General features: G+C 42.8%; 1 pseudogene; it reads right to left on the bottom strand.

The window, feature by feature from the left end:
• Positions 1-889: 889 nt before the first annotated feature.
• Positions 890-958, bottom strand: LOC141570326 (U4 spliceosomal RNA; annotated as a pseudogene).
• Between the last annotated feature and the right edge of the window lie 11,290 nt (positions 959-12,248).

Genomic DNA, 12,248 nt, shown 5'->3' with positions numbered 1-12,248 from the left:
GAAGCCTACATATCTTGACTTCTGGAGACATCCTGTTGAGGTTTCTTATTTGCCCCTACAGAGGACCTACAGCATTTACTTGTTCTGGACCAAAGGGTTCACACATTTCGCAGTTTGGGGGTCCCTAAGCCTCATGGACAGTGTTGATTTGGGTCACATAGTTCATGGCCCAGGGATTTCTCTTCCTCTTGTTCAGGTGATGGACTAGTTTTCATTGCTCCTTCTCTCTAAGCAGCAGAAGAGAGTAAAGATAATATTTTTTATATTTGTTTGCTGTTAATTTTTTTGTCTCTATCACTTTTATCTCCTTTTGTGCTACCTTTCGGGTTAAGATCTTTCATATTACATGTTTTTTCCTACTACTAGTTATTTCTGTTTTTTTCAGTGGTTATCCTTGAAGTTTTAACATGTACATTTAACTTTTAAAAAAATCCAAAGTTTATTTTCCTGAACAATAAAGGGATCATAAAATAATATTTTTATGCAGCTAATTCTCTGATAATAAAATGATGTCTGTTTTTTTTTTTTTTAACCTTACAAATAAGACATTATTTTATTGCTTTATACATTCCTGGATTGTTTAGATTCACCTACATTCCCAGTTTATTTTTATTTTATTTTATTTTATTGGGGACTATTGACAGACAGTGTGTTTCTCCAGGGCCCATCAGCTCCAAATAGTTGTCCCTCAATCTAGTTGTGGAAGGCGCAGCTCAGCTCCAAGTCCAGTCACCGTTTTCAATCTTTAGTTGCAGGGGGCGCAGCCCATCATCCCATGTGGCAATCGAACAGGCAACCCTGCTGTTCAGAGCTCGCGCTCTAACCAACTGAAACATCCGTCCCCCCACCCCCTTTTTTAACCTCACCATGCTTACTTCAATCTCATGCCTTTTTCAATTAGCAATAATCGCGCCTCGGATAAACCTCATTGGCTACGATACTGCACCTACGCAGAGCTGCCTTTTTCGAGGCTTATTTTTCTTCTTTTCAAAGCACATATTTTATGTACTCTCAGTAATAAACACATTTTGTGTGTGTGTGTCTAAAAATGTCTTTAGTTCACTCATGTTCTTAAAAGATGGCTTCTCTGAACACATATATTCTAGACTGACAATGATTTTCTTCACTACTTTGAAGATCTTATTCCATTTTCTGGCTTCCATTTGTGTGGATGAGAAGTCAGCTGTCAGTCTATAGCCCTTTGACAGCATGCGTTCTGTTTTCTGGGAAGTCACCAGATTTCCTGAACCTATGGAATCATGAGTTTCAGTCATTTTAAATATGGCATGCCCCTCGTCTTTCTTGGGACTACTTTCAGCTACATTTTTGGTTTGGGGTGTTTGTCTGGATTATACCTCACATGTGAATTCTTGACCCAAACTCATGCAAGGATAGGCTTGAGATCTTGGCGAGATTTTAATCTGCTTACCCAGAGATGAGCAAACATTTCAATCTTGCTTTTTGGAGAGCAAGATTTTTGTGTGTAATTTATTTTTCCTAAAGCACTTTTGAGAGTCTTGTGTTTATGTAGTGTTCCAGACTCCACTTCCATCCTGAGCAAGTCGTAGGTTTTGTCTCCTGTCCCCTGGGTGCTTTATTTGTTATTAGCTAAATTCAGAATCACTAGGAATTGACAGATAGTCCTATGGAAAACAGTAACTTCCCTTCCAAACCATCTTTCTTTCTTTATCATCATTTCTGACCTCTGGAGAATTTTCCTTTTAGACTTTATTCAGAGTTTTTGGGAATTCTATGTCAGGAAGTTTTCTCAGGTCACCTAGTAACTAAGGTCTCATTTTCTGTTCCTGGATGGATATCAAAACCCTAGTCACAGCTCCTGAATCCTATGTTTTGTTCTAATACCAATTTGTATATTCCCCCAGCCCCTGCTTACCTCTTGGCTTTAAACTCACTCTTTGTGTCGCCTGGGAATCGTTTCTATTGCTTTCAAATGCAACTGCATTTATATTCCTGTCGTCATTACTTTTATCCAAGAATTCTATACGAGAAGCACAGTGGTTAAGAAAGCAGTCTCTCCCTCAAACTGCCAGGGCTGTCCAGGCTCCACCACTCTCTAGGTATGCAAACTTGGGACGTGTAATTTAACCTCTCTGTGCCTTAGAGATCCTCAGTGACAAAGTAGACATAATAATCATGCTTACCTCACAGAGTTTCTGTGAGGACTCAGTCAATATACATAAAGGACTCAGAAGGGTTTCTGGCGTATGAACTGTGCTATAGAAATGGTAACTAGTATCAACAGTGTGATTTAGACCAGGGCACACTCTTCCTGCTTGAGCTCAGGTTTTCCTACACAGACCTAACTCCTTCCAAAGTCTCTGTTCTTTCCATTACTCGGGGTACGAGAGGAGCTCTGTGAGCCTGGGGGGGGGGGGGGGGGTAACACAGACTCCTGCTTCCTAAATCTGGGATACAAAGTAGAGGCTTGGCTGTTGAATAATAGAGCAAAATGCCACTTCATATAATCCGGGGAATAAAAGCTAAAGCAAGGGGCTGGGCAGATTTGGAGGTCATTTTGTCATGTGCCCTTTACTCAACGAATAAAAATTTGTCTCCATGTTTGTGGCAGGATGGACCTATAGGGAGGTATTAATTAGCCCGCAAATTTAGGTTAACGGAAGGGCAGAACCTCAGCAGCTCAGCACAGGTGTCCTGGTGTCGCTGGCAAAGGCTTGCACAGAGTCTCACATGTCATGGCAGCTCAGTAAGTACTTGCCAATCATATATTAAACACCATTTGAACCCTTTCCTCTTTTCTAGGGGCCAGATGGATTTTTTTCTTCCTATTCTCAGATCCTTGTGATTCATTAGAACACAAGCAGTTAGGTAGACTGGCTTGTGAAATTCACCTGGCTGTGGAAAGGAAGTCTGCTACTCAGTTCCCCCAATGTTTGCCATCTAGGAAATCTACACTTGGAAGTGACAAACAACAGGGTATCTAGTTGGGAGCCATTCTCTCCTTGAATGACACCAGGGAAGGGCGGGGTGGCTCTCTCTTAGCTTTCTAATCATGTGGAAGGGGCATTAAGGAGTGCTACAGGAACTTGCAGGTGTGTTTTTTCAACCCCTCTTTTTTTTTTTATCTCAGTCACCACCACCATTAGTCGTCTTCATTTCATAGCTTCTGTGGGCCAGACCCTATTCGAGGAGCTTCACAGATATTTTTAAACTTCAAACAGTCCCACAACGAAGATATTATTATCTCTATTTTGCTGAGTAAGGAACTCAGAGGTCCACTTTGCCCAAAGCTTTGGAGCTCCTAGGGGCCAGACCTGGGGATGTAAACTGAAATCCTTCTTATTGCAAAGCACCTGTTTATTCTAAGCGGCGTTATGGATTCAGAAGACGGAATCCAGAGACACACTGCTGGGAAGTGAATACTGACTGTCCACTTTGGACAAGTTATTGGACTTCTCTGTGTCTCATTTTCCTTATCTGTAAAATGGGGACCATAAAAGTGCGTACTTTATGGGCTAGATGATGATACACTAGTTAACATAAGTAAATTTCTTAAAGACAATGCTAGGCGTATAACGGGTACTCCATAAGCATTAGCTATTGCTGTTTTTATTAAAAGGGGACTAGACATGCGAAGAGGGAAATTAAAGTACCCTGGGCAGTGTGGTGTGCAGTCCTTCTCAGCGGCAGGCAGTTTTGCTCCCCAGGGGACATTAGAAAATGTCTAGTTATACTTTCTGGTTGTCATGACGGGGGGAAAGGGGCAGCTACTGACCTCCTGGGAGAAGGCTCCTGAGTATTCTGCAAAGCACAGGGAAGCCTCTAGTCCATCCCAACAAAGAACTACCTGGCCCTAAATGTCAATAGTATCAAGGTTTAAAAACACTGTTGTAACATTTTGCACAATGAGGAAGCGCATGTCAGCCACGGAGTGATGGATTTGCGCTCAGTCAACTCATGATTTAAGGGCAAAGATGGGATAAGAGCCCCCTACCTGTAGGGTCCGTACCCTGAGTTCTTCCTTCTCCCCAACACTGTGGCAGGGACACCGGTGAGAATGATAGACTCGGTGATGGGACCTGCCCGTGCAAAAGCTTAGCAGCAGGGAAAACGGAGCACAAACATTTGGTCTGGGACAGGACATCCTAATTCTTTTGACCTGGACGGTCACTTGGTGTGCGAGAGTCAAGAGGACCAAGTGAAGGAGGGCAGAGGCGACAGGGAGCCATGCCGGGTGTTTGCACAGTGGGATGGTGCCTGGCTGTTAGGACCGGGCAGGATCTGTGCAGGAATTGCCTGGAGTCTGGTGGGTCAGCTGGCAGGTGACTGCAGCACTCTTGCTGGACAGTATGTACAAGGGGAGGACGAGGTGGCCCTCGGAGACCAGGTGGAGAGGTCCCTGTGGAGCTTGTACATGGCACACGCTCTGCCTTCCTCCATCAGAGACAAACGGGAGCGCCGGCCAAGCGTGCAGACCTTCCGTGCATAGCCCCGGCGGATCTGGCGCCTGCTAATGAGGTTTTCTGGAGGGCTGTTAAAGATCATTAAAAAGCAGTTTTTGTAAACCCAATATTAGTTTTTAAGTAGTTAGCAGGGGTGAGCCCTCACTGCTCAGAGTTAACCAATGCGAGTGATGGGTCGCCACTCAAGAAGCAGAGGGAGGCAACAGCATTCCCTCAGGGCCCGTGGACAGTGCGGGGTGCTTCTGAATCAATTCTATCCAATTGTTTTCCATTGGAGTCACAGAATGCTTTTTGAACACTCTCTCCTTTGCCAGAAGTGTGCTAATCGTTAGAGAATAATACTGGTGGTGATAGCAACAATAATTATAATATAGAAATTTATTGAGCACTTACTATAGATTAGGAACTATGTATGTGCTTTATACGAACATAAAATATTCTCGCTAATCCTGCAACTCAGCTGCAAAGTAAGTTTTATTAACTCCGTTTTACACATGAGGATTTTGAGATGAAAATAACAAAATCCGGAACCTTAGAATCTCATGATCTAATGGGACAAATGCTTAAACAAATGAATGTTATATCATATGATAAGATTGGAAATAGATAATAATAATTGCTAACATTTATATTTATTCCTAATGTACCAGGCACTTCTACCTTCTTTCCAGGTGAGTGCTTATTTATTTCTCAGGAAACTCGATGAGGTAGTAGCCGTAATCCCCACTTTTCAGATAGGGAAAGAGAGGCAGAGAGAAGTTATAAGAAATTTGCCTAACATTAGACAATTAGTCAGAGGGAGAGCAGGATACAAGCTCAGGTATCTAACTGACAGTCATTGGGTTCACCTATGTAATAGACTTAGGAAAATGTTAATTTCAGAGGCTTCTTGCAAGGATTCAACCATCTGATCGACACAAAACATTCAGCTGAATGACTAGTATGTATTGTATGCTGCATACCAGCCTCATTCTGTGCCCTGTTCACTCCTTTAGCCTCGGTGCCTAAAACATTGCCTGGCACTAAATAGGTGATCAATACATTTTTGCTCAGTACATGTTAAAATGTCAGCTGTCAAGCTATTGTTATTGTTATTGAGGAGAGATGGAGGGTAATTTTACATCACAATGTCTGAAGGAGTTGATATGGCAACGAGTAAGTTGTGCGGGGTGGAGGGGAGGCGTGTGTGTGTGTGTGTGTGTGTGTGTGTGTGTGTGTGTGTGTGTGTGTGTGTGTAACCGAGAAGGTGGCAACAGAAGCCAGCACATCCTCAAGCTGAGGAGGTGGACACCTGGGAATGGGAAGAAGGGCTCTGTATACTCAGAACAAAAGCCGGGTTTCCTCTGCAGCTCTTGTTTGTCCCTGTGTCCTTGGGAGAAAGGAGATCAGGGAGTTTGTTTCAGACAATGAGGAGCTCATCTCAGAAGTCAGGTCATCTGCTTGTCAGACACAACAGAGTTCTGTTTCACACCTCAACTGGACAAGGATGAACTCACAATACCTGGTCCAGTATGAGCATCCATACAGGGTGAGTGAACTTGCCACAGATCAGAGTGTAGCTCATCACCCAGGGCTTGGGCTCCGGTGTCTGACCACCAGCCCTCACCATTGTGTCATCTGTATGTCACTTCTCAGCACTTCCGTTTGAGCACCGTGAGCTTCACCTTGTACCTCGAGCATACCTTCAGCGTACCTGTGTCCGTGCCCTTAATTCTTCCCTGGATGTCCATCCTGCTCTACGTTGATCAAAATTTGTGTAATTTTTTAAAGGATCCAATCTTCTTCCATCATGAAGTCATATCTGATTCTTCCCAGCTCTGCATCGTCAGATGTTTTTTCTTCATCTTTTCACCTATAATTCTCTCGTACCACCCATCTTATTCTGCCTGTTATTACATATTATTGCCTATTGTTTTTCTGACCCACGTGGGGCCCTTTAGGGCAGGATAGGTCTCTCTATTTTGGTGTCTCCCACTACACTTAGCACAGTGCTTTCGACATAGCACAGGATCAATAACACGTGTTAAGTTGAAATAACATGTAAACGGTGTATTTCTCTCCATCTGTTACCTCCAAACTGGTCTTTGGAGAGTCCCGTTGTCTACAGAGCCAAAATTTTCATAAAATTTAAGGGAGAATATATAAATACTTTGGGACTAAAAGAAAGGCGCATGACAGAGTAGGAAAACTAAATATACATCAACAGAGCGCTAGTTGAATAATCTGTGGTATAGCCACCTGGCTGTAGCAAGGACCATATTTATAAGCAGTGATGGAGTGATCTCTGGAATATATTCTGAACTAAAGCAAGTTAATTAAGCAAAGTGGAGAAAAGCATGTGTAACTTAAGAAAATAGGGGTAAGGATATAAATTGTATGTGTCTATATGTGTATATTTATAATAATGATGGGAAGATAAATCAAAAACACAAATAAATGTTACATGCACTGTAAAAGCAGTTAAGAAACAAGATGAGGCAGGTAAGGGGGGAGTTAAATATGCTGTGCTTTATAGATGCTACTCTACAACCAGGATGATGTCTTACATAATTACAAAGCAAAATCAAATTTAGAAAATAGCAATCTCTAAGTATTGAAAGCAAAGTGAAAGAAATGAATTTAGCTGTGTTTTAAATAACCAAATAGAGAATTATTCCAAGTGATTTCAAAACACAATAATTTGACTGTATCTCTAGTGGCATATAGTCTATGTATAAAAACATCTCTAAAATAAACTTAAACATCTGCAGTAATCATAATGTTGGCGTGGTGTGAATATGATTAATCTGAGATTTGTGTGTGTACAGGGCAGGACAAATGAAGTGAGTGTTTCTATTGGTATCATTGAGAACCAGACTTTTAGTGTGGGGGACGGATAGAAAGGTGTCAGACTGAAGGGATTAAGTAAAAACTCCTTCATTCTGAATTTGATTTGGAAGTTTGAATATGACTTATAATGAATTTCCTCATATGAAGAAAGAAAACAAGCACCTTAGTTTCTATCTTGGCGCATTGAAAAGGGCCAATGAGCAACCCTGTAACAGCTCCCCTAGGGCCCACAGTGTGGTCTCCAAATTCCACTTCCCAGTACAAGAAACCAGGGCTCACTGTAGAAATGTCTGATTCCAGATCTGGGACTGATGAAAAAATAATAATGTGAGTCTGGAACCATCTTCCTAGAATGCAGGCAGCTATTATAACTTAACGGGAATGTATCCAAAAGACTTGGAAGCCACTTTTATGAGATACCTATTGGCAAGAAAAAAACAACTAGAAAACAAATTTAAGTCTCTGTTCATGAAGATCTTTAAACCCAAACAAGATTTTTATTTCTGGTTAGGATGGAATCCCTGGGACTAGACTAAGCCTCCTGCTGTCAACAGCTAGAAAACTGGACAAAATACATGGGAAAAAACAGTTTTCAGTCATTGGACAAGAGATAGTACAGAGTCTGGTTCTTGAGAGATGGTGAGCCAGAAGTGTGCCCTGGATTCCTTCATGGAATCTAGAACCAGGTGCGGTGAGGGGGAGCTCAGGCAGAGCATGACGGCCATGCCACGTTCAGAAGACAAAGAGCAAAGTTTGAGGAGCTATAGTGGCTGGACTTTGCAGGGCAGAGAACCAGAGAGGAGGAAGCTATGAAGAGAAAGCTCCAGACATCTGTACACGGGTTGTGTTGCGTCTGTTAATGAATACTAAATCACTGGTACATTATACAAGAGCATAGGATATAAGTACAAGGTTGGGCACAGAAGAACCAGGGAGCTGTAAGTTACAATAAATAATTCCCAGATCCCATACAGGGCTAAAGACATTAGAGTTCTGACTGTCTTGAGTGGAGAGTCCCTGTTGAACGTTGGGCCTTCAAAAGAGGCCCCAGATGAGTCACGCTTCAGTAGCAGGGATAAACTAGCCCACATTCAAGGCTGTTGTAAACACAACCTAACAGAATTTCAAAACACACCTCAAAAGAATTGTGGAATCTTCTAGTAACTTAAATCATCTAGTGCTTGCTAGAACAAAGCCCAACATTTTTTGAAGGAAGGTTACGGATATTTTCACAGATGTACATATGTCAAAAGTTACCAAGTTATGTACACTTTAACCATGTGCCATTTGTTGTATATTTAGAGCTCAATAAAACTATAGATTTGAACAGATACTCCTCAAAGGAAGATGAATGATGGCCAATGGTCACATGAAAAGATGCTCAACACCATTAGTGATGAGGAAAAGGAAAATTAAAACCATCTGAGAAGAGCAGTCCCCAGTTGTTTGCATCCCACCTTCTTGGTATGCGGTGTGAGTACCACACACCTAGCAGAATGCCTAATATCAGAAAGCTTGACCATACCATGCATGTGTTGGCAGGGATGTGAATCAACTGGAAATCATACACTGCTGATGGGAATACAAAATGCTATGACTGTAGCATTGGAAACGTGTTTGGTGGTTTCTTAAAAAGCATAGACTTACCACCCAGCCATACCACTCCTAGACATTTTCCCAAGAGACATGAAAACGTATGTCCACACAGAGACTTGCAAATGAATTTTTCGTGAGCACTTTATTCATAATAGTTCAAAATTGGAAACAACCCAACCATCACTGACGACTAGATATATACATTACCCTATCTCCATACCATGGTGCTACTCAGCAATAATGTAACTATGGATACAGATACCAATGTGGATGGGTCTCCAAAACGTTATGCTGAGCAGAAGACACCAGACACAAAAGAGCTCATGCTATATATGATTCCATTTATAGGAAATGCAAATATAATCCACAGTGAGAGAAAGTAGGTTAGTAATAGTCTGGGGACAGGCCAGGAGGTCAATTGGCTGTAAATCCTGGTGGCAATACCTTCAAGTATATTTAGGACCTAATTCTTTTTCACCACGAGCCCTGCTACATCTTGATCCAAGTCACCATGATCTCTCCCCTGGATTGTTTGCATCGCCTCATACCTGGTCTCCCAGTTTCCACCCTGACTTATCTTTAGCTTATTGTCTTCTCAGAAGATAGAACGATCCTGGTGAAATGGAAGTCAGATCAAGGAACTCCTCCAGTCAGAACTCTGCCGTGGCTCCGCCTTACACTGAAAGTAAAAGCCGAACTTGTTATAAAAGTACAGGGCCTCATGTGACCTGGCTCCCACTGATTTCCTGAACTCGTCTTCCACTGCTCTCCTCGCTCACTCTGCTCCAGCCACACTGGTCTCCTTCCTCATTCTTGGACATGCCAGACACGCTATCATCTGGAAACCTTTGCACTGGCTGTTCCCTAGGCCTGGAATGGTCTTCCCTCCAGATATCCACATGGGATGCTCTCTCACCTCTTTCAGAGAAATATCATTGCATTCACTTCCTGAGGATGCCATAAAAAAGTGCTACAAATCGGGTGGCCTGAAACAACAGAAATGTGTTCTCTCAGAGTTCCAGAACCAAAATCAACCTGTCACAAGGGCTCTCCTCTCTCTGAAGGCTCCAGGGGAGGATTCTTTCTTGCTTCTTGCTACCTCCTAGTGGTTGTTGGCAATCCTTGGTTTTCTCAGCTTGCAGTTGCATCACTCCAGCCTCTGTCTCTATCATCACATGCTGTCCTTCCCGTGTGTCTTTCTGTCTCCATGTGGCATTCTCCTCTCTGTGTTTGTGTCCAAATTTCCCTCTTCTTATAAGGGCAACAGTCATTGGATTGGGGCCCCCTTAGCCCAGTATGACCCCATCTTAATTTGGTTGTATTCCCCAAGACCCTATTACTAAATACGGTCACATTAATTGGCACCAAAATGGAGGACTTGGAGATACCTTTTTGGAGGAGATACAAGTCTGCCCACTACCATCACTTTTAAGTGAGATCTTCTCTGTTTACCCGCATCTAAAATTGCAGCTCCTTCCCCAACACCCCCTGCCATTCTTTCCTCCTTGTTTCTTTAACACTTACATTAAACATAATATGTATTTTGCTCATTTTAAAAAATTCTGCCTTCTTTCACTGGAATATGAGCTCTATGAGGTCGGAATTTTGTCCTTTTTTTGACAGCTCGATTGCTAGTTCTACCAGACACTCAGTAAACATGTGCTACATGAATAAAAACATGTGTGAACTCCGGTGCTTTGGCCACGATGCACAACTTACTTTCTCCTGACTCTTTGAAGCGTCATATTGATCTAAGCACAGTTCTTCCTACATGAGAAACAACCTTATTTGATATAAACTTAAGAGTCCCCAAAAATAACAAAAAAATCATCTTTAATCTCTTCTCCCAGGTCCGTGTGTTTGGTTCCTGCCTAATGACCATTCTTGTTCTCCATCCATTTTTCCCAAGAGTTTTTTGTTACCTTAGGGGATGACGACATCCGTTAGCCATTCATGAAAGGAAAAGGACAATCGTTGCTGAGGCAAGAGGAGGAAACGGGTCTCATTACATCCTCTTTGTGATCAGCAACAGTCGCTGGCCCTCACTACAAAGAGAAAAAGCCCCCCAGCTCCTACTGATTCTTGTCTACCATCATAGCCGCTGCCCCCACCACCCTTCATTCCTCTGCACCAGTGCTTTTTGCGATCATTAGTGGGTGCAAAAAACCAACTTACTCGAATGTGACCAGGACTCTTAAAAAATATAATCGAAGAGGTAGAAGATATTCTAATTCTGTCAGGAGGTTTTAGTAAGTATTGTTTCCTGAAACTTTAATTTCAGTTAAGTGTGTGTTTATGGCTGCGCGTGTCACGTCTTGATGTAGAAAGTGTTCTGTACAGGCATACATCCATTCTTGTATTCTCGCTCTCTCTCTCTCCCTCCATCCCTCCCTCCCTTTCTCCTTCATCACTGAAGAAACTTGCTAAGAATGGATATTTGATGCACTCTGATTCCTCACTTCTTAAGTCCCTTGACAGTGCTGTTTCTCATGGTACCACAAGCCAGCACCTGACCTACCCAGGGTGCATTTGGGGCAGTCATTGAGAGGAGTGTCCCAGGCCCCACCCACCCGGGGGACACTGACTCGCTACATCTGGGTTGAGGCTCAGCCTCCTATTTTCAGCTGGCTTCCTAAACACTCTGATGCAGAGTCCAGAATTATAATTTTAAAATATGCAGGATGCAAGAAAGACAGATTAAATCGATACAAGTGTTTATTGATACCAACAAACTACGTCTGATGTATTCAGTGGTACCCATTCTTACTGGGATCACAAGGGACTTGAGGCTGACAAACTCATGTCTGAGGAGACGAAGAAGACTCCTTGCATGGAGGCAGCTTCCTTTTTTCATGGAATTACCGATTCATTATTTCTTCCTCCTTCTCTGGGGAAATTGCCCCCCCGTGCTGGCTTATGGAGAACTCATTCCCATGTTTTGTCTCATGTAGCAGTGTCGTGGCTCTACCTTCAAAGATGTTTGTGTTGCTTGATTGTCCAGGGATTCGACAAAGGTCTTGTGAAAAGCAGAGCCCGCAGACCACATGGCAGAGTCTATCAAGAAGGTGGGATGCAAACACCTGGGGATGCTCGTCTCAGCCTTGGCCTGCCGTGCAGGTGGTGCACAGGTGATTTCTTGTTTTCTCCACGCAGAGAGGTAGATTCTAATAATAAAGCACAGCACTAATGTGGAAAAAGTCGCCGACCCATTTTTAGGCTTAGAACTTAGCGGGCAGGTGGCAGAGCGGGGTGAGATAATGGCTGAAGAACACGCCCAGATTCTCAAGAGGAAAGCGTTGCACAAGTGCCTATACTGCTAATGTTGTGACTACATTACGTCTGTTCACTGCCTCACCGTCTAATTAACCCCTGGACTTCCCC

This window comes from Rhinolophus sinicus, chromosome 1 (genome assembly GCF_057876585.1).
Source record: "Rhinolophus sinicus isolate RSI-liver-muscle chromosome 1, RSI-T2T, whole genome shotgun sequence".
Classification (NCBI taxonomy): domain Eukaryota; kingdom Metazoa; phylum Chordata; class Mammalia; order Chiroptera; family Rhinolophidae; genus Rhinolophus; species Rhinolophus sinicus.
The sequence above is the reverse complement of the archived record's forward strand: the minus strand, read 5'-3'. Positions and strand labels throughout refer to the sequence as shown.